We start from the raw sequence: 13306 nt of genomic DNA on the forward strand, positions 1-13306 counted from the left end.
ACTGTACTATCAAAGTATGATGATTAAAATTTAAATACAGTACCATTTTACATTCAAGTAGATTAAAACATAAGATGCAACAACGTAATACCACAAAAGGAACACACACAAAAAATTCTAACCCAACCTTATTAACATCTTAAACTATAGATGGGTGATCCATCCGACTAAAGTATTCATCCCATGATTCAAATTCCCACATTGTCGTTGCTGATGTTCACAATGGCAGTAAAGATGATACTGAGTTATATCAATTGTATACTTTGATTGCGTTTAGCGACGCGAACCATATTTCTAGTACCGTTCTTCATGTTACTAAGTTCATGATGCATATTATGAACACTAGGGGAATAAAATAAGGTACAGAAAGGCTTACTTAGGCACACGAACCGCAAAAAAGACTTCTTTTGGTAGGATTGAGAATATTTCCTGAAGAATCTCTTCAGGCCGCAGGTTTGAAACTCCATGTTGTGCAGGAGTTGAAGAGGAAGAAGAAAATAGGCTTTTCGAAGATACATGTAAAACCCAAACAAAAAAACACTTAAAAATAAAAGAAGTGCTTAATTAAGATAATCTCATAATACCAGCATGGTACTTGGCTAACGAAGAATATCATGTGGTATAACCGCTAATACAATCAGAAATAGGCTTTCCTTGAGATAATTTCATAATACCATCACAGTAATATTGGTGATGTAACATTGTGAACCTTGCTGTAGTATGGTATGGCTACTTTTCAATTAATTTTCTGCAACTTCAATTTTATGCATTACTTAAATAGATAATCCCCTCTGGGAAATTATATGTAGCTTGAAAATCTCCAACGACTCCAAGATTTGTGCACCCACACAATTATTCAAGCTAGCTACCCACCACTATAAAGTCATAAGTTTGTTCCATGGATTTGATTCTATTTTCTGTATCTGCACAATCTTGAATATTTTCACCCTTTATGATCATGCGTACCAACTTAATTTCATCTTAAATAAGCGAATCTGAAGTAACCATATCATTGTTTGTTATAATTAATCTTGCAGCTATTTGAGAATCCAACATCAGTTCTCTATATCTGTTGTTCTTTGGGTCATATAAAACAAAACCTTGATCGACCATCCATAAAATTTCACCGTTCTTGAAACTCCATATTAACTCCACAGACATGCTACTAATTATACTCTCATGAGTAATAGAGAAACTCTTAGTCCAAGATTCTCTCACTCCATATTTTTGCATCATCCATATATCAATTCAGACATTACCAACATGAAAAACTAAACATAAGCATTCTCCCAATACCCCCACAGATATATCGAACATATTTCCTTCCAAAGGTTCTTGTGAATATATCATTGGGGATTCTGGCAATGGTGCCTCAATGAATATCTTATTCACAATATCAAAACAGACTAGAAGAGTGGAGCCTTGTCCAAAGGTACGCGCAAGCCAATGAAGAGCTCTCCATTAGAGAGCACTCCTTCGACAGTTCTGTAATAAAGATGTAATGGTTTGCTTTGTCTATGTTTCCATGAATTGATCCTAATGTATAGACATCAACATCAGAACACTGTGACGGCATGTTGTAAACAACCCTTACCAATTTGTAATCGCCAGTCTTGTAATCATAACCAAACCCATAGACATCAATGTCATCTTTGATTACTTCTCGTGTTATGGGTATTTTCTTGTACCACTTGGTGGACAAATTCAAAATACAAAGTTCCTCGCAACCACTTATAATACCTCGTAAGCAAACCAAGCCATTATATAAAGACGTAAGAAACTAAGACTTTCGAAAATCTAGAGATATTGAAGGGTAATTCCATGGCTCACATTCGCACATTGTTGATGATGATGTTGACAATGGCAATCGAATATTTTTATTACCTTTAGCCAATCCAACCGCAATTCTAGTACCATTTTTTATGTTACTAAGTTCATGATACATACTTTGAAAACTAAGGGTATCAGATTAGGTACACAAGGATAAAACTCTTCATATTGTTTGAGTTCAGAAGAGGCAGAATGCCAAGCAGTCAGAGAGGCGCTTTTTTGGGCTAAAGCTTTGCAGATGAAAAGAATTCAGATTGAGGGTGATGCTAAATTGGTCATCCAATCCATCAATGAGATTTCTTCCTTCATTCATTGGAAGAATAAGAACAGTATTAAGAAAATAAAACTTCTTAGGAATAGTTTTGATTTATGCATTTTCTCTTATGTCAACAGACATGACAACCAAGTTGCTGATGGGGTTTCCAAATTCGTCAGAAAAGATGCAACAAACTTGTTATGCACTGATAATATCCCTTTAAGTATCTGTAATCTTTTAGCCAAAGATCAAAACTCTTCAGCTGGCTAATTTTTAAATCAATAAAATTTTTAGTTATCAAAAAAAAATTAGGTACACAAGGACTTGCTCACGCACCTGAATCGCAAAAGAGGTAGCCTTGAGAAGATTTTTAGGAGAATCTCTTCCAGAAGGTATGGCATTGCCCGTTTCTTCTTCAACTTCATGTTGCGCAAGAGAAGGGGAGGAAGAAGAAATTAGGGTTTTGGAAGAAAGTTGTAAAACCCTTACAAGAAAAGTCTTATACGGGCGACCGTAAATAGAAAGGAGTGCTTTACGTTCTAGTTGGCCAGGTCTAACTCAATTAGCGTAAGAGAGTCGAGTCTCTGGTCTTGAATACTTTCAAGTGGATAATGAGAGTCAAATCCTTGGACAATGTAGCTATTCCCAATTGATTGATCAAATGGTACTTGGTTAACTGAGAATATGTTCGAGGTGTTGTTATTAAATCGTGAGTGCCTTACCGCATTTGGATTCTTTTTCATGATAGGATAATGACGGCGGATAAGCTATTAAGAAGAGGTATGGATGTTTCTAGTTGATGTTGTTTTTGTGATGAAGACGATGAAACTAGCTCGCATTTATTCTATGATTGTTGGAGAATCCGGAGAATTTGGGACTACTTTGTTGAAGGATGTCGCTTTGATTGGACTAACAATTCAAATGTGATTACAAATGTGAAGTCTTGGAAGTTTAATTGGGGTGACGAAAGACTTAGTCAAATTTGGAACAACATTCCGGTTGCAATATGGTGGTGTATATGGAGAGAACGAAATGCAAGAGTCTTTGAAAACAAAAAGAAAAATTTGGTAAGCCTCCTTAAAAATGTTAAACTACAAGCATTCTTTTGGGCCGAGTCGAACACAAGGATGATGGGTCTAACGGCGAATATGGTGATTGTATTATGGGACTCTTTATTCTGGCATTTGTAAACTTATTTTTTTGTTATTTTGAATTTGTCGGGATGTTTTTCGCTATTTTGTTCTTGCTTATATTCATTGGGTTGAGGTACCCCTCTTAAGTACCTCTTCTTTTAATGAATTTTCACTTTGACAGATCAAAAGAAAAAATCACCCCATTTGTAATTTAAAACAGGAAGCCCACAGAACAGAACACAAGCGAAAGAAAACCAAACTGTCTATGTATCCATTACTGGTTTGGACTAGACTAAATTGTAAAAATTATATAAGCAAAAAAAAAAAAAAATCCAATCGAAAATCGGAAATTGCCTTCTTAATTAGCCGGCGAGATTTAAATCGTCACTGAGAATATCGTAGCTTTTTTATGGGTTACAAGAGAGTACATTTTAAAAGTTGCAGCAAAAGACTTATTAAAGGAGACATTTCAATTCATTTCAGATCGCAACACAACCCTGCACTAGTTTGAGGATCAGCTGAACATCTTCATTAGAATCAGAATCACCGTTTAAAGAACTGTTTACGTCAATGCTTTTACAGAAATCAGACCTACCACATGTTCCAAGTCCATCTGTAGTTCTTTCATTTCTATCCTACCCAAAAACAAATTAGATTTGATTATCATTTTCACTATGCCATGATAAAAGTTTAAAAAATGAAATCAAGACGCAAGCAGACACTAGAGAAGGTCGCAGACGACCCTGAGCCATTTATTACTCACAAGACATTCTTTTGAATAAATAATTTTTCCCATTTGGAAATATAATAAGTTTCTGGATATTAAGATCACAAAATTTTCCTCCCTACAACTCATTAACAATTTAAAAGACTGAATGATATACAAATTCAATAAGAAAGATATCAAGACACAATTAGTTCTCAAGCTGTGTAAGCCTTGACGACGCATCAACCATCACTTATTTCGTTCACCAACCTCCACAATTATCATAATGGATACATTTTCCAGGTATTGCTTGCTCACCTTAAAAACCGCTTTGTAAGGCAACACTAAGAAACTAGTCCAAGTTCAGTCTTTCAGATAAACTTCAAGTCACCGTAGAGTGAACTGTTGTTGTCAGGCAAAATGACAATGAGCAGGTCGTTTCCTTACACTTGAATTTTTCCATTGCTTCAGAATTTAGAGTCTTCAACGCTCGTCCAACATGCGGTATAAGGAGGAAGAATTGGCTCATATTGAATGTCATTCCGAAAATATGACACGTTTGGGCGACATCGTAACAAACTCTCGAGCCACACTGTCTTGGGCACTACGTGAAAAGTTAAAACGCATCCTGTTGTTGACCATACTCCATCAACCATTTTCTTGTGCATCATGTTCCATTGTCCGACTTGCAGCAAGAAATCTCTTTTTCTCTACCACTTTCGCTGTACTTAAGCCATGGGGAAGGTAGAGTGCTAACCTCAACTTGAGCAAGCTTATCCTTGATTTTTATTCGAAACTGCTCCATGAAAGGGTTATCCTGGGAAGCATTGCGGCGGATAATGCTTTAACTTATTAGACGCTAACCTGCATTCCCTGAGCACCAACTAATACCAATTCCTATTTCAGATTCTTGATGCATGAACCATCATATGCACCATTGCCAATGGCTACCTAGTGTGGTTATACCAGTTCCTACTCTCACTATTCTTTTAACCCCTGCAAGTCCTAAACCGTTCAGTGAAGTTAAAGTGTGCAAGTAATAGCTATGGCGACAACAAAAGGTTTAATTTATAAATAAGAAAAAAAAATATAAAAAAAAATAAGTGAATTGATTTGCGTGTACTTACAAGAGCCTCCTGTTTTGATGAAGAACGGCAGCAAATAACTGATGCGCAACTAAGTGAATGCTAGAGAAATAAGTTCTCCCCAGTAAGAGCCAAATCCAAGGACTTGCCATCCTTTATTAAAGCTGATGTAACATAACTTTTTTTCGCAGAAATAATTTGAGAATTTCCTTCATTATGATAACCAGAAGACAGAGTCTCAATTTTTTAGTCGGCTAGAGTTGTTCCAGAAACCAGACGTGGCTGATCTTACGGAACAGAAGAAAAGAGAACGAGCTCAGTATTTATTTGTTTCTTGAAGAAGAGAAGAAAAGATGTTTCTGAAATGCGCGGAGATGCTTATTGGATGATTCTTAAGGAAAGGATTTTGGAATAAAATTACAGTGAAAGTGGTAGAGAGAGAGAGAGATTTCTTGTTCCAAGTCGGACAATGGAACATGATGAACAAGAAAATGGTTGATGGGGTATGGTCAACAACAGGATGTGTTTTAAATTTTCTCGGAATGCCCAAGATAGTGTGGCTGGAGAGTTTGTTACGATCTCTCCCAAATGTGTCATATTTCCGGAATGACATTCAATATTAGCCAATTCTCCCTCCGTATACCGCTTTATTAATCATGTTGAACGACCGTTGAAGACTAGATATTCTGAAGCAATGACAAAACTCAAGGGTAAGGTACTCGACTTGTTCATTGTCATTTTACCTCACAACGTCTATGGTAACTTGAGACTGATCCTGGACTTGTTTCTTCAAGATGCGCAACCAATTCTTGATAAATGTATAAATAAGATAAGTTTCAAGATCGGAGAACAACTACTGTGCTGAATTTCTACATTTTACAAACGCTGAGAAAGAAGTGAGGTTTTGTAGTTTATTTTTCTGATAAGGTTGAGAATGCCATCTCTAGGGCATACACTTCTTATAGCCTACAAGGTTCATGAACTTTCTCAATGGGAAATCAATTTTAAGAAACCAATAAATATATTAAAGGCCTAAACCAAGTTTTAAATTAAATACTAAATTTGTAAGGATTTTATCCCGCCAATTCAAATTTTCAAATATAGGTCATCGACAGCTACATGTTCAATGAACCTTGATTGATTTGGCAACTCCATTACAAGAAAAATAAATAAAACCTTAAATGGGGAACAACGTGTGTAGGGGTGAAATCCGGAGATCTAAGAAGGAAGGATAAGAGTAGGTGAGTAGGTAAAGATTCTCCTGCCAATCTGAATTTTCAGAACAACGGATATTGATTCCATAAATCCTTGTATATGGAAAGTCCAATTTCTGCATGCACACATTAAGCTTTGGACAATGGGAATTATAGGAGTTTACACTTCCAAATATCAACAAAAATAGTCAATATAAAATGAGATACAAAAGAGGGAATCATTATCGGCCTCGTCCAGAATGATGTCGACAATAACAACCACACGTTTTTGCGAACTTACATTCAATACATAATCAAATAAGTAAAAAATGTTTTGTTTTAATTCCAACAACCCCAGTAAATTTAAATATTGTTGGAGCCGAAAGAGAAGTCATGGGCTGACAGTCATAGACTGTACTATCAAAGTATGATGATTAAAATTTAAATACAATACCATTTTACATTCAAGTAGATTAAAACATAAGATGCAACAACGTAATACCACAAAAGGAACACACACAAAAATATTTAACCCAACCTTATTAACATCTTGAACTATAGATGGGTGATCCATCCGACTAAATTATTCATTCCATGATTCAAATTCAAACATTGTCGTTGCTGATGTTGACAATGGCAGTAAAGATGATACTGACTTATATCAATTGTATACTTTGATTGCGTTTAGCCACGCGAACCATATTTCTGGTACCGTTCTTCATGTTACTAAGTTCATGATGCATATTATGAACACTCGGGGAATAAAATAAGGTACACAAAGGCTTACTTAGGCACACGAATCGCAAGAAAGACTTCTTTTGGTAGGCTTGAGAATATTTTCCGAAGAATCTCTTCAGGCAGCATCTTTGAAACTCCTTGTTGTGCAGGAGTTGAGGAGGAAGAAGAAAATATGCTTTTCGAAGATACATGTAAAACCCAAACAAAAAAACACTTAAAAATAAAAGAAGTGCTTAATTAAGATAATCTCATAATACCAGCATGGTACTTGGCTAACGAAGAATATCATGTGGTATAACCGCAAATACAATCAGAAATAGGCTTTCCTTGAGATAATTTCATAATACCATCACAGTAATATTGGTGATGTAACATTGTGAACCTTGCTGTAGTATGGTATGGCTACTTTTCAATTAATTTTCTGCAACTTCAATTTTATGCATTACTTAAATAGAAAATCCCCTCTGGGAAATTAGATGTAGATTGAAAATCTCCAACGACTCCAAGATTTGTGTACCCACACAATTCTTCAAGCTAGCTACCCACCACTATAAAGTCATAAGTTTGTTCCATGGATTTGATTCTATTTTCTGTATCTGCACAATCTTGAATATTTTCACCCTTTATGATCATGCGTAACAACTTAATTTCACCTTAAATAAGTGAATCTGAAGTAACCATATCATTGTTTGTTATAATTAAGCTTGCAGCTATTTGAGAATCCAACATCAGTTCTCTATATCTGTTGTTCTTTGGGTCATATAAAACAAAACCTTGATCGACATCCATAAAATTTCACCGTTCTTGAAACTCCATATTAACTCCACAGAGATGCTACTAATTATACTCTCATGAGTAATAGAGAAACTCTTAGTCCAAGATTCTCTAACTTCATATTCTTGCATCATCCATATATCAATTCGGACATTATCAACATGAAAAACTAAACATAAGCATTCTCCCAATACCCCCACAGATATATCGAACATATTTCCTTCCGAAGGTTCTTGTGAATATATCATTGGGGATTCTGGCAATGGTGCCTCAATGAATATCTTATTCACAATATCAAAACAGACTAGAAGAGTGGAGCCTTGTCCAAAGGTACGCGCAAGCCAATGAAGAGCTCTCCATTAGAGAGCACTCCCTCGACAGTTCTGTAATAAAGATGGAATTGTTTGCTTTGACTATGTTTCCATGAATTTGATCCTAATGTTTAGACATCAACATCAAAACACTGCGAAGGCATGTTGTAAACAACCCTTACCAATTTGTAATCGTCAGTCTTGTAATCATAACCAAAATGTTGGAAGTTAAACCAAGATATGGTGATTTGGTTCGTGGATCAACATCATATGTTGATCCAGTCTAAGTGGATCAACTGCTGCAGTTGACGCAGTCAAGTTGGATCAACACACGTTGTTGACACAGTGTGCGATATTTGGAAGTTTGGGTTAACTAGAAGAGCAAGTTGTGTCGGTTGGTTCTTTTAGAGTTTTAGTATGTTTAGAGTTTTTTTGTGTTTCTAGAAGTTTGCTTTATTTAGAGTTTGATTTTATTAGGTAAGTACTTTGAGTGATCATCAAGTTTGTGAGACTATAAATAGGTTGTTAATCCATGAGTTAATGTACACCAAACTGATTATCAATGTAATCGTTTGTTTGCTTCCGCGTGTGTTCGATCCTACATTTGGTAGCAGAGCAAGGTGAGAGGAAGAGAGAGGAAAGGAAGATAGAGTTAAGAGAAATTTTTTCATTGTTTTTAGTTTTAGGGTTTATGAGAAAGTCGTTGTTTAAAAAAAAATACTAATCTTTTAAAAAAAAAGTTGTTGTCGAGAAATTCAAAATATAAAGTTCCTCGCAACCACTTATAATACCACGTAAGCAAACCAAACCATTATATAAAGACGTAAGAAACTAAGACTTTCGAAAATCTAGAGATACTGAAGGGTAATTCCATGGCTCACGTTCGCACATTGTTGCTGATGATGTTGACAATGACAATCAAATATTTTTATTGCCTTTAGCCAATCAAACCGTAATTGTAGTACCGTTTTTTATGTTACTAAGTTCATGATACATACTTTGAAAACTAAGCGTATCAGATTAGGTACACAAGGACTTGCTCATGCACCTGAATCGTAAAAGAGACCTCTTTGGTAGCCTTGAGAAGATTTCTAGGAGAATCTCTTCCGGGAGGCATGGCATTGCTCGTTTCTTCTTCAACTTCATGTTGCGCAGCAGAGGGGGAGGAATAAGAATTTAGGGTTTTGGAAGAAAGTTGTAAAACCCTTACAAGAAAAGACTTATACGCGCGACCGTAAATAGAAAACGTTCTAGTTGGCCAGGTCTAACTCAATTAGCGTAAGAGAGTCGAGTCTCTGGTCTTAAATACTTTCAAGTGGATAATGAGAGTCAAATCCTTGGACAATGTAGCTATTCCCAATTGATTGATCAAATGGTACTTGGCTAACTAAGAATATGTTCGAGGTGTTGTTATTAAATCGTGATTGCCTTACCGCATTTGTTATTAAGTCAGAAAATAAATAAAAAAGATCAACCCATTTGTAATTTAAAACAGGAAGCCCACAGAACAGAACACAAGCGAAAGAAAACCAAACTTAGAGTCTATGTATCCATTACTGGTTTGGACTAGACTAAATTGTAAAAATTATATAAGCAAAAAAAATAAAAAATCCAATCGACAATCGGAAATTGCCTTCTTAATTAGCCGGCGAGATTTAAAAATTGTCACTGAGAATATCGTAGCTTTATTATGGGTTACAAGAGAGTACATTTTAAAAGTTGCAGCAAAAGACTTATTAAAGGAGACAGTTCAATTCATTTCAGATCGCAACACAACCCTGCACTAGTTTGAGGATGAAATATTCCTCTCACAAGAAACCTGTAAACTCAAACCTTCTATACTAGAAACTGTATGCCTCGCCATTTGTTTCAACTCCATTTCAAGTAATGGAATAAAATCTATAGTCATCTTGAATGAATCAGCTGAACATCTTCATTAGAATCAGAATCACCGTTTAAAGAACTGTTTACGTCAATGCCTTTACAGAAATCAGACCTATCACATGTTCCAAGTTTGTAGTTCTTTCATTTCTATCCTACCCAAAAACAATTTAGATTTGATTATCATTTTCACTATGCCATGATAAAAGTTTAAAAAATGAAATCAAGACGCAAGCAGACACTAGAGAAAGTCGCAGACGACCCTGAGCCATTTATTACTTACAAGACATCCTTTTGAATAAATATTTTTTCCCATTTGGAAATATAACAAGTTTCTGGATATTAAGATCACAAAATTTTCCTCCCTACATCTCATTAACAATTTAAAATATTGAATGATATACAAATTCAATAAGAAAGATATCAAGCCACAATTAGTTCTCAAGCTGTGTAAGACTTGACGACGCATCAACCATCACTTATTTCGTTCACCAACCTCCACAATTATCATAATGGATACATTTTCCAGGTATTGCTTGCTCACCTTAAAAAATGCTTTGTAAGGCAACACTAAGAAACTAGTCCAAGTTCAGTCTTTCATATAAACTTCAAGTCACCGTAGAGTGAACTGTTGTTGTCAGGCAAAATGACAATGAGCAAGTCGTTCCCTTACACTTGAATTTTTCCATTGCTTCAGAATTTAGAGTCTTCAACGCTCGTCCAACATGCGGTATAAGGAGGAAGACTTGGCTCATATTCAATGTCATTCCGGAAATATGACACGTTTGGGCGACATCGTAACAAACTCTCGAGCCACACTGTCTTGGGCACTACGTGAAAAGTTAAAACGCATCCTGTTGTTGACCATACTCCATCAACCATTTTCTTGTGCAGCATGTTCCATTGTCCGACTTGCAGCAATAAATCTCTTTTTCTCTACCACTTTCGCTGTACTTAAGCCATGGAGCAGGTAGAGTGCTAACCTCAACTTGAACAAGCTTATCCTTGATTTTTATTCGAAACTGCTCCATGCAAGGGTAATCCAGAGAAGCATTGCGGCGGATAATGCTTTAACTTATTAGACGCTAACCTGCATTCCCTGAGCACCAACTAATACCAATTCCTATTTCAGATTCTTGATGCATGAACCATCATATGCACCATTGCCAATGGCTACCTAGTGTGGTTATACCAGTTCCTACTCTCACTATTCTTTTAACCCCTGCAAGTCCTAAACCGTTCAGTGAAGTTAAAGTGTGCAAGTAATAGCTATGGCGACAACAAAAGGTTTAATTTATAAATAAGAAAAAAAAATATAAAAAAAAATAAGTGAATTGATTTGCGTGTACTTACAAGAGCCTCCTGTTTTGATGAAGAACGGCAGCAAATAACTGATGCGCAACTAAGTGAATGCTAGAGAAATAAGTTCTCCCCAGTAAGAGCCAAATCCAAGGACTTGCCATCCTTTATTAAAGCTGATGTAACATAACTTTTTTTCGCAGAAATAATTTGAGAATTTCCTTCATTATGATAACCAGAAGACAGAGTCTCAATTTTTTAGTCGGCTAGAGTTGTTCCAGAAACCAGACGTGGCTGATCTTACGGAACAGAAGAAAAGAGAACGAGCTCAGTATTTATTTGTTTCTTGAAGAAGAGAAGAAAAGATGTTTCTGAAATGCGCGGAGATGCTTATTGGATGATTCTTAAGGAAAGGATTTTGGAATAAAATTACAGTGAAAGTGGTAGAGAGAGAGAGAGATTTCTTGTTCCAAGTCGGACAATGGAACATGATGAACAAGAAAATGGTTGATGGGGTATGGTCAACAACAGGATGTGTTTTAAATTTTCTCGGAATGCCCAAGATAGTGTGGCTGGAGAGTTTGTTACGATCTCTCCCAAATGTGTCATATTTCCGGAATGACATTCAATATTAGCCAATTCTCCCTCCGTATACCGCTTTATTAATCATGTTGAACGACCGTTGAAGACTAGATATTCTGAAGCAATGACAAAACTCAAGGGTAAGGTACTCGACTTGGTCATTGTCATTTTACCTCACAAGGTCTATGGTAACTTGGGACTGATCCTGGAATTGTTTCTTCAAGATGCGCAACCAATTCTTGAGAAATGTATAAATAAGATAAGTTTGAAGATCGGAGGACAACTACTGTGCTGATTTTCTACATTTTGTAAACGCTGAGAAAGAAGTGAGGTTTTGTAGTTGTTTTTTTCTGATAAGGTTGATAATGCCATCTCTAGGGCATACACTTCTTATAGCCTACAAGGTTCATGAACCTTTCTCTACGGGAAATCAATTTTAAGAAACCAATAAATATATTAAAGGCCTAAACCAAGTTTTAAATTAAATACTAAATTTGTAAGGATTTTATCCCGCCAATTCAAATTTTCAAATATAGGTCATCGACAGCTACATGTTCAATGAACCTTGATTGATTTGGCAACTCCATTACAAGAAAAATAAATAAAACCTTAAATGGGGAACAACGTGTGTAGGGGTGAAATCCGGAGATCTAAGAAGGAAGGATAAGAGTAGGTGAGTAGGTAAAGATTCTCCTGCCAATCTGAATTTTCAGAACAACGGATATTGATTCCATAAATCCTTGTATATGGAAAGTCCAATTTCTGCATGCACACATTAAGCTTTGGACAATGGGAATTATAGGAGTTTACACTTCCAAATATCAACAAAAATAGTCAATATAAAATGAGATACAAAAGAGGGAATCATTATCGGCCTCGTCCAGAATGATGTCGACAATAACAACCACACGTTTTTGCGAACTTACATTCAATACATAATCAAATAAGTAAAAAATGTTTTGTTTTAATTCCAACAACCCCAGTAAATTTAAATATTGTTGGAGCCGAAAGAGAAGTCATGGGCTGACAGTCATAGACTGTACTATCAAAGTATGATGATTAAAATTTAAATACAATACCATTTTACATTCAAGTAGATTAAAACATAAGATGCAACAACGTAATACCACAAAAGGAACACACACAAAAATATTTAACCCAACCTTATTAACATCTTGAACTATAGATGGGTGATCCATCCGACTAAATTATTCATTCCATGATTCAAATTCAAACATTGTCGTTGCTGATGTTGACAATGGCAGTAAAGATGATACTGACTTATATCAATTGTATACTTTGATTGCGTTTAGCCACGCGAACCATATTTCTGGTACCGTTCTTCATGTTACTAAGTTCATGATGCATATTATGAACACTCGGGGAATAAAATAAGGTACACAAAGGCTTACTTAGGCACACGAATCGCAAGAAAGACTTCTTTTGGTAGGCTTGAGAATATTTTCCGAAGAATCTCTTCAGGCAGCATCTTTGAAACTCCTTGTTGTGCAGGAGTTG

The sequence above is a fragment of the Papaver somniferum genome, chromosome 10, assembly GCF_003573695.1.
Source record: "Papaver somniferum cultivar HN1 chromosome 10, ASM357369v1, whole genome shotgun sequence".
Classification (NCBI taxonomy): domain Eukaryota; kingdom Viridiplantae; phylum Streptophyta; class Magnoliopsida; order Ranunculales; family Papaveraceae; genus Papaver; species Papaver somniferum.